A 10,405-nucleotide genomic window follows, 5' to 3' on the forward strand; every position below is an offset into this window, starting at 1 on the left:
GTCATGTTATTCCATAAAATATAGAAAAAGATGCGTAATGAAATTAACATTGCGGAAACAACGTGTAGTCCAGGTAAAAGGTATTATCACCGACAGTAGGGAAGGGGTATCCTAAAGGACAAATTAACACAGAACATCCGTGAAAAGTGAAAAATAATTAAACCCTATTAAAAGGAAATATGTTTAGGTAGTTACAAATTACTTATTAGTCAGTATTTAGTATCTAGCACAGCCACAGAACGGGCTTACTGGCCCAGGACGCTTGAGGAGAGCTCATTAGTTTATTTTAGGAGTGTTTTGTTGGGTGTAAAGTGACCCAGACTTCCAATTGAAGTCAGTTCTGTGTTTGATACGAATTTAGATATGAACCATGAACCAGTGGGTGTCAAGATATAACAGGACCAAAGTCATTCGTGGGTGAATAACAATCAATTTCAACGTAGTTACAATGTTACGTTTATAGCTTCGCGATCGGAACCAATAGGTAATGTAATGTTTTATATTCGTACTAGTTGTTACCCTGTACGCTTCGCTTCAACGTAAAATCAATTCTTAACTGACATCTACTCGGTGAAAGGAATAATCCTACCAAATTTCAAGTCTGTATGCCTTTTGGTTTCAGAGATATCATGATGAGTCAATACACAGGTGGAAATTTCTTATCGACTAGCTGACCCGACAGACGGTGCTCTGTTAATAATAAAAAATACTCTTGCGTGTGGAATTTCGTAAAATCAAAATCAATTCTTAGCTGACCTCTACGTGGCGAAAGGAATAATCCTACCAAATTTCAAGTTTATACGCCTTAATATGGTTCCTGAGATATCGTTAAGAGTCAATACAAGGTGGAAATCTCTTAATTAAGATATACAATTCATTACAAAATATATAATATGAAAATAGATAAGTCTGGCATCAGACTTTTGAAAATTTATGTGAATGACCACTTCGTTAAGCTTGACTAAGTTCTCACCCAACAACGTAACCCTCATATTACCTAATCGGTAAGCACAATTTATATTTGCCTCCAAGCGGGTACGAAATCTAAAGCGATATATAAAATATAAGGTCTGGCGGTCCGTCAAGATAAGAAACCAACAAATGACCACCCATTATTTCCCCTTTCTCACAAAGAAAGAGAAATTATATAAAGTGGGCGTATTATGACCTCTTTCGGAAGCATATCCTCGAATGAGGGATATGTTAAATTATGTGGCCTATTGTAGGGGCATATGGAATGATAAGGTTCATGAATGGGTAGACAGCTTGTCATTAGCCCTCCATTGTTTGTGTAATGGTTGGTTTTCCGTGTTCCTCGTGCTTCTGTCTGAATTGCTGTCACTAACGAAATCTAGTTTTGACGTATTGAAGTGAATATTATGTATGTCTTTGATGATTTACAAGGAAATGAATTCTTAACAATGAAATCATTAAGGCTGGGTTGCACTTACTAACTTTAGCAATAACCACGGACTAGTAAAAAAAAGAAGGAGTCCGCGCCGTGATATTAGCAAGTGAAGCACCTTTAAGCTAGTGTGTGTGCGGTTACGGGGTATACCAGTTACACAATTTTTTCTCCCTTAAATAATCATATATCCACAAATACTTTAATATTATTGTTTTTACACTTTAACACAACGCACGACGGCATTTTTAAAATAATTTATTGCGACGCAAACCGATCTGTCACAGACGCAAATCACATAATGGCGGCCGATCGCCTTGTATTAGTGTAAGTGTATGTGTGGGGCTATGTATTTACACGTTTACCGGCTTGTTTTGGTGCCTCACTGTAATGTAAGGTGACACGGAGTCCTTATTTTTTTTTTCTCGTCCGTGGCTATAACAAACATTTTAAAATACCCGTTAAGCAAAAAATTAATTGCACCATTTAAATTTTTTTAGATGACAGCTGACAAAAATTGTGTCCGTTGCTTTTGTTCCTGAACACTTCAGTTTATGTTGTAATTAACGACGTTTTAGTTAATAGAAAAAAATAAACTCAATTTAAGACGTCGTTATTGTTAGATCACTGACGTTGTCATAGATAGATGACTGTTTTTTATATGCCTAATTGAATATAAAGTTTATTTGACTTTGACTCGCACGCAACGCACTGGAAACTCATGGCTATTTTCTTGAAAGGGATAACCGAAATATTAAACAAACACGTGTCGAAGCCATGTTTAAATTGTAATTTGTATCTATCACTTATCTTATAACGCTTATGCTTTACCGCTTCAATTATAACAACAATAACACTTAGAATTAAAATAACATCTATTTTTAAGTTTTTTACATCATAGTTACGATACAATACGATTACGATATATTAAACAAATCAAAATATGTGAATGAAATTTATGACCCGCCCTGCTTCGCTGAATACGCTTCTAGGGCTATCAGCACAAAGTAGGTTTTTAGTTGGGAGGGGATGTTTACAGCTGAGCCTGACATATTTCCCTTCCCTTTCAGGGTGTAAATACTTACATGTATTTCCCTACTCTCGTAAAAAAAAGGAATTTGTGAATGATCATTTTTCATTGTACATACTACTTAACGTACGGTGGTAAAAATGTTTACGGATGACACTTCTCTGATTGTGCACGCCATCTACACAATGAGGTGTGGTAACTACGAGCACAGTACTGCGAATACGATTCAAGAAACTACGATAAAACCACACTGCAGGCGGGGAGCGGGCTCACCACAGAGTACATTATATAATATAGGTGGGCTTACTCTCTTCAAGTAAATAAAGCGCAAACACAGATTAAGCAATACTAAATTATTAAGGATTTCTTTGCAACAATTATTAAATAAATATTTGTACACTTCAATAAATTATTCATTGAAGTCAAAGACAGGCAGATCCCTAACAGCGCCAGCACTGATATTTAAATTGAAAAGAAACCAGGCTATGTATGACGAAGTAAATGACATTCTATCTGAAATTTTGGAACGGTTTAGCGGTAACAACATAATGTTAAATAGCAAGAAAAGTAAATATTATTCTGTATGGGAACTGCATTGTAGAACACGACTCATAATATATTGGATGCAGCACCTAACAAACTAATTGTTATGTATATTACAGCCATTGTAAAATATTCTATTTGTTTAAAAAGAGTGGCCATAGAGTTCCTTGTATATACTTTTCACAAGCTCTACTTTTTCCGAATATATGGTAGACTCAGTTTTTTAAAAGAAATATTTTAATGACTATTTTATATGCCTAATTGAATATAAAGTTTATTTGACTTTGACTCGCACGCAACGCACTGGAAACTCATGGCTATTTTCTTGAAAGGGATAACCGAAATATTAAACAAACATATTATTTATTTCCAAAAAAGGTTTTACGAATTTTATCAAACAGACTGGATGAGGCGGCCTGGTTGTTCTTCCGCGCGGTCCCGAAACTCTGGTATACGTGGTCCGGTCCGTAGCCCTGGGGTACTGGCAACGACGCGTTGTGGAAGTTCTGGGCAAGCTGAGTGACGTAGTGCACCAGGCGACTGTACGGCTTCTGGGTGTCACCCATTAACGGGAAGTATTTGTCGTAATCGTGAGTGCACGGACCCTCACGCACAAAGATCCACCCTGTAACATTAAGCAAAATCATCATAGGATACATAACAGCTTTAAAGGTAAATAGGCTTAGGAAGGCTTTTGTAATAAGTTCCCAGCCACTGTTGAGGCATTATCAATCAATAGATTTAAATGTTTTACTAAAAATGGCTCTGTCGTAAATCCTACCATTATTATTATTTTATAGCACAATGACAGTACAATATTGAATATTTTATTAAAAGGAACGCAAAAAAAGAATGCTGGGAGATTTCTTGCGCCGCTTCATCTCTCACAGAGCGCCATTTGTTTCCGACTGACCTGTACACTTTTCCAAAATTTATTTAAACTATCACATTTATATATATATAATTTTGTAAACAAGACATTCTAATCTCTTTAAACTGTTCTGTGTTTATTTATTGAAGTAGGCGTTACTTTACGGAAATCCATAATTATCCAAATGTTTTGGGTTTTCTTTAGTGGTAATTCCTCCAATATTTGTCTTTAAACAATTGGATACGTGTTTGCCTCTACACGAGCCATCCTCAGGGCATGTGAAAAGACTTTTTCGTGATGGTCGGATTTGCAAAGTAAATCAGAGTGAAAAGGGTCGAAAGAACGCTGCCTTAACAGTGCGAGATATATGATTGTTTTGTAGATATGCATGTGGCAGTTTTGGATCACCTATGGGGCCATTCGACTTATATTGTAAAATACATACTTGACATTATAGCACCTGAATTAGCAATAATATTTAATGAATGCATAGATGAGGGTGTGTTCCCTGACCTCATGTAATACAACAAAGTTATACCTTTGTTTAAATCGGGCAGTTCCTTTTTACCGTGCTAATTTCAGACCTATTTCAGTGCTGCCTGTTTTTAGTAAAAAGTTTTTCGAAAAACTTTTGCTTCAACAGCTCCAAATGCATTTTTGTAAATTTATGAACAAAAATCAATTTGGTTTCACTAGGGGCTTAATGGGCTTGAAAATTTAATATACGTTCAATAAAAACGGTCACCTTTTTGCTCTTAATAGTGATTTTCATTATTATAACACTAGAAATAAGGCATTGCTTGTTACTAATTCTAGTAGGCTTCATAAGATACATAATAGCTTTAAGGGTAAATGTATACACTTCTATAATAAAGTCCCAGCCACTGTTCAGGCATTATCTATAAATAAATTTAAATGTTTTATAAAAAAAATGGCTCTGTCGTAAATCCTATTACTCCACTGCTGAATATCTAAATGATCGGACAGCCTGGGACTAGATTATGATTTCTTTATAGCGATAGAAATGACTGTACAATATTGTATATTTTTATTGAAAAGAGCGCAAAAAAAATAATGCTGGGAGAGTTTCTTGCGCCGCTTCTTCTCTCTCAGAGCGCCATTTGTTTCCGAAGCGGTAGTAGTATATAGTAGTTATTAGAAATGACATCAAAAAGAATTCGAAAGGAATCAATTTTGAGAAATTAAATGCCTTTTATGCCTTTTTATGCCTTTTATATGGTTACCAGCCTAGTGAAACTCTTTAACAAAAACGCGATTCACTCGATTGTATGAAAAGTGCAGTTATTGGTAGATTGACCGTTATAATCTTGTAAAAAGCGGAGATAGCCGAAATCCACTACGTTTTAAGCAACTGTTCGCTTTCAAACTTAGCCGGATTATACTTCGTCGCCAAAATTAATTTCAATTTTTAAGGTTAAATCTAGTAAACTGTAAGACAATCAAACTCACTGTTCTGAAACGAACTCTTGCACTGAGCGTCGAGAAACTCACAATAAGTATTAAACGTTTTGAAGGTCCGATGAAATTCATCCCAAGATCCCGATATGCAGAACCAGCCAAAGAATGTGATACATTGCTCGTATTCTTTATTATTTATTTGTCTTCCACAGACAGCTCCAACTCTGTCCACAAAAATATTTAGGTTCCATGTTAGAAGGAATTTATTTCATATATTCCTTAATGAAGAAACATAGTAGCTATCATATAAAAATATTACTAAAATACATAAGAAATCATACTCATATTGCATCCATAACAAATGTCACTAGATCATTACGCATGAACGTCTTTTTTCATCATTATCATTACAGCCAGAAGATTTCCACTGCTGTACAAAGGCCTCCCTAAAGATCTCCACGATGATCTTTGGGGAGATCAGTCTTGCGCTGCCCTCATCTAACATATTCCGGCGATCTTGGCCAGATCATCGGTTCATCTTGTGGGCATACCAACACTGCGCCTTCCAATACGTGGTCGCAATGGCAATCTGTCCGTCGAGCTGTGCCTTTTTACAGTATACATATATAACCTATAGCAGTACAAAAAGGCGTACGTACTGGGCGTTAATTAAGCGTTAGATTTTTCCTAAGTTTTTCATAATTGAAAAGGTTTTTGTTTGAAAGTGAATGGCATTTAGATCCGATCGGAAGCCCCTGATATTGCCGAAGTCCACGGTGAACGTGGAAGAGAGTGGTTGAACAAAATACATCCAGTCATACAAATACTACAAATCTTCAAATAGAAACTTTGCTGAATTCTTTCTATTTCATGTAGAAAAATATCGCGAACAGCTCATGCAATAGGTACAAATAGGTAACAAAGAGTTACACGTCTCGATGAGGCACCCTCAACTGACAGCACTGGGATATTCGCTTGGGAGACCTTGTTCAAGCGTTTCTTGGTCATTTCGACCATTTGTACGTAGTTTTCTTACTGCTTTAGCAACAGGCGAGGTGGCAAGCAGACATATTATGTCTGTATAAAAAGTGTCGTTAAGTGGCAAGCAGACCAATTACCAGTGGGAAGCTTCTTTGCACATGAAGCCGGCTAGATTACGGGTACCACAACGGCGCCTATTTCTGCCGTGAAGCAGTAATGTGTTAACATTACTGTGTTTCGGTCTGAAGGGTACCGTAGCTAGTGAAATTACTGTGTGAATGAGACTTAACATCTTATGTCTCAAGGTGACGAGCGCAATTGAATTGAATTTTTGGGTTTTTCAAGAATCCTGAGCGGCTGAACATCCTGCTCGTCTCGTCCCTTATTTTCATAAAAAAGACATATTTTCGTTAAAAATACACTGAGTAAGACAAGCTACACAATATACCAAACGAAAGGTCATTTTACAGAATAGTAAAAACTTTTTATTTAAAACTTTATCTGTGTAAAATACACGATAAGCCGTCAAAATGCGGTCAGCCGTAAAAATCTTCTGTAGCAGTCGATAAAAAATTTTTTTTTGTATTATCTATGGTGTTTTACTGATTATTCTATTACTAATTAGTAACTTTTAAATATGTTTTAGTCATTAAATATTACTACATTCATTAGTAATAATCGAAAATAATCTCGAAATGTAAAGTTAAAAAATCATAACAAATGTGCCCTACTTAGACAAAATTTGTTTAAATTTTGTAGTATCTATTGTTTACGTTATATAACAAATAAAAAGAGCTAGCTTGTTTCAAAACGCGTCGACATACGTTTTTATTAACAAAATTCAAACGCTTGAAGAGTATGGTATGGTATAGGGGCTCCTGTTTCCGCAATTAAACCACTAGCATGGGTCCATTTTGCGTGCAGTAATGGCCAGTTACTCCAACCAGCCCAGCTCCTTCCAGAAGTTCAGAACATTCCTGGGGTGTTCACAGACTTCTTGGAGCGACCTCGTATTGGTTAAGGTTTTTGCCCGTTGGTTGGCCACCCCCGCACATTCCAGGATTACGTGAGCGACCGTTTCATCTTCGGTCAGACAACCTCTGCACTTAGGACTGTCCGTTACGCCGATTGTGAAAAGGTGTTTGTTTAGTGATGTGTGACCCGTTAGGGTGCCCACCATTATACGGATGTCATGTCTGTTGAGACTGATAAGTCTACGTTTCAGTTTGGGCGATAGTGCAGGTATCGCCACCTTCGACTGTCTACAGCTTGAGACATTCATCCATCGGGTGTTGTGTAGGTCGTTGGTGAGAGAGCGTATCCATGAGCGCATTTAGCTGAAGGGCAGTGGCAGAAGTGGCAAAGGACCAGTCACTATATTTGCCGATGCCCGCCTTGCAAGCTCATCCGCTGCATCATTACCCAACGATCCACTATGTCCCTTGATCCATTGCAGAGTTACCTGGTTATAAGAGGCAACTTGCTCCAGGGTTTGGTGACATTCGTGTATTAGTGCTGAGTTGTGTGTGGTACCCTTCAGCGCTGTTAGTACCGCCATACTGTCAGAAAGAAATCTGATGCTGTGGCATTGGAAGATGGAGCTGTGTGTGCCCAAGGGTATGGAAATGTGTATGTTTAGTATCTGTGAGAATATGCCGGCACCAGTTCCAGTAGCCATTTTCGAGTCGTCTGTGTAAATTCTTAATTCGTTTACACCTGACTGGTCAGCATCTTTCTCATATAGCTGTATATGATAGTTTTTATGGAAGGTATGTGTTTTAGGTATCTTATCACATGGTGCCTCACAGAGTGGATAATCCTTTGTTACCCTATTCCAGAGCTTATCTGTTAGGCCGTCTTCATTCTTCCATACACCCAACAGCTTTAGACGTAGAGTCGCCATTGTCGCTTCTTGTTGAAAGTGTATGTCGAGTGGTGTTAGCCCTAGAATAGTTTCAAGGGCCGAGGAAGGCGTGGTGCGAATGCATCCTGTTATGGCTGTGCAGGCCAGCCGCTGGAATCGCTGCAGCTTGGTTTGTACTGTTACAAGCTCTGTCCTGGGCCACCATGCTATTGCAGGAGAGGAGAGATCGGTAGGAGATAATTGGTCTGATGATTGCTGTATAGAGCCATCTGCTTATCTTTGGAGCAAGACCCCAGATTCTGCCTATGAGTCTTCTGCACTGCCAAAAGATGATGCATGCTTTTTCCAGCTTGTTTTCAAGGTGTTTGTTCCAAAGCAACTTACTAACCAGTATAACCCCCAGGTATTTAACTTCTTTAGTAAGGCTTAGTTCGGTGTTGAACAGCTTGAAGAGTAATAAATTATATTGTAACCCGAGACGTTGCATCATGCGGTGACCTTGAAGTCGATTGGATTTACGTGAATTATTAATTAAATATTTTTTTATGGTTACGGTTAAGTACTTCTTTCTACACGTGTGTTTATTTAATGTTATATGTACTGTGTTTTTGCCGGTAAATGAATCATTACTTACCTGGTGTAAAGATAGTTGCACTCCTCACCACACACCAGGGGCACCTTCGTCGTGGTCTCGTTTGGTGGCAACATAGGTTCTTGAAACACCCAATGCCCGCCTGGCCAATACGTCTCATATCCATAGTTAGGATTATATTCGGATATTTTTATCGGCTTCAATAGTTGGAGAAGTTCTAAAATCCTGCAGTAAATTTATTTCTATTTCAAATATTTAATTTAAAAAAAAGATCAATCTCGAGTAAACTAAAAACAAGTTGGCTGATTTGAATATTTTTGATTGTGGTTGAAAAACAAAATAAGGAAAACCTATAAAACAATTTATTATTCAAAAATTAAAAGGGTGGTGTTCTGAGGTCATAATAGATAATTAATGGACTTAACATCTAGACTAGCTTTCGATAACAACCGGCCATCTATCATCATCACCAGAAGAAAGCCGATCTATCATGAAGAAAGCCGTAAGTACTGTCGGTCGTTTATCAACTGATGTTTCTCTGGGCATTTTAAGAACTAGCGGCTATTTATGATTTCCATGATTTTGAAGAGCAAGGAGGTAATAGAAAAATTATGCTAAATTCTGCACCTGGGGCAAGTTTAATACACTGGGTCACGAGGTCGAGATAGCTGCGTCTCTGTAAGGAATAACAAGGCATGCTGAGTCGTTCAGAATACGACGAGCATTTTCGCTCGAGGAGGGATTCCCCAAACTGAGCAGACTGGTCCCCTCCTGAGGCTAAATCTCTTGAAGGACCGCTAACGTGAAGACAGCACCTCTTACGTTACCCTGGCGTGTGAGACTCGTTCTCTGAAAAACTCAGTGACAAAGAACGACAGAACGCCAAAGAAAACCGTTATGGTGGAGAAAAACTTTAACCCAGATCATGTGGAGATTATAAATATCAGAATAACAGTTATCTTGTTAATGAGTAAGGAGTCAGGTCGGTATATTTCGCCCACTCTATGTAACCGCTAGGGTTGTGTATTTAGTCAAACCAGGGTATGCGACAACCATTCTAGGGATTAAAATTCGAGGGCAATCATATTAATTATCTGCTTCGTTTCCATCTGGTAGAGTTCTCGTGACAGGCATCATGCTACTGCTTGTAGCGGCGACGTGGGGAGGGTCGTTCCCTTTCCTTATATATGGCCGAGGGAGGCGATGGCTGGTCCATGCATCATGCGGGAAATCTGCTTCATGATTTCTGAAAAGAGCAACCTTAGAGTTTCTTGCTCATTCTTCTCTAAGGAAATCTGCCATTCGAACGAGCTGTATGAAAAAATTACATACTTCAAGTGTGATGCAATTAACCTACGAAATAAAATATTTTTGATTTGATTTGAAGAACTCCATCTTGAGGCTCAGTTGCTGCCTCTAATAGCTAAGAACTATTAGCGAAGCCAACTCCTGTGTTACAAGTACAAATACTAATCCCAGAGCTGAGAAATTTTTAGTCTAACTGCTTTTAGTCATTTATGAGTTATTTATTATTTATGAGTTATTTATTATTTATGAGTTATTTATTATTTATGAGTTATTTATTATTTATGAGTTATTTATTATTTATGAGTTATTTTTTATTTATATGATCAATGTAACACACTCAATTTCATTATGTTATTATTTATTTAAATAAGAAGGGGCAAACGAGCAAGAGG

The 10,405-nt window shown here is 37.6% G+C and overlaps 1 long non-coding RNA gene across 1 annotated transcript; it reads right to left on the reverse strand.

The window, feature by feature from the left end:
* Window positions 1-3,322: 3,322 nt before the first annotated feature.
* Window positions 3,323-10,185, reverse strand: LOC126970779 (uncharacterized). The gene is made up of 3 exons (XR_007730699.1): window positions 8,748-10,185; window positions 5,320-5,492; window positions 3,323-3,603 (listed from the first exon to the last, which is right to left on the reverse strand). It is a non-coding gene; the product is annotated as an uncharacterized LOC126970779 (long non-coding RNA).
* Between the last annotated feature and the right edge of the window lie 220 nt (window positions 10,186-10,405).

The sequence above is a fragment of the Leptidea sinapis genome, chromosome 22 (assembly GCF_905404315.1).
Source record: "Leptidea sinapis chromosome 22, ilLepSina1.1, whole genome shotgun sequence".
Taxonomy (NCBI): domain Eukaryota; kingdom Metazoa; phylum Arthropoda; class Insecta; order Lepidoptera; family Pieridae; genus Leptidea; species Leptidea sinapis.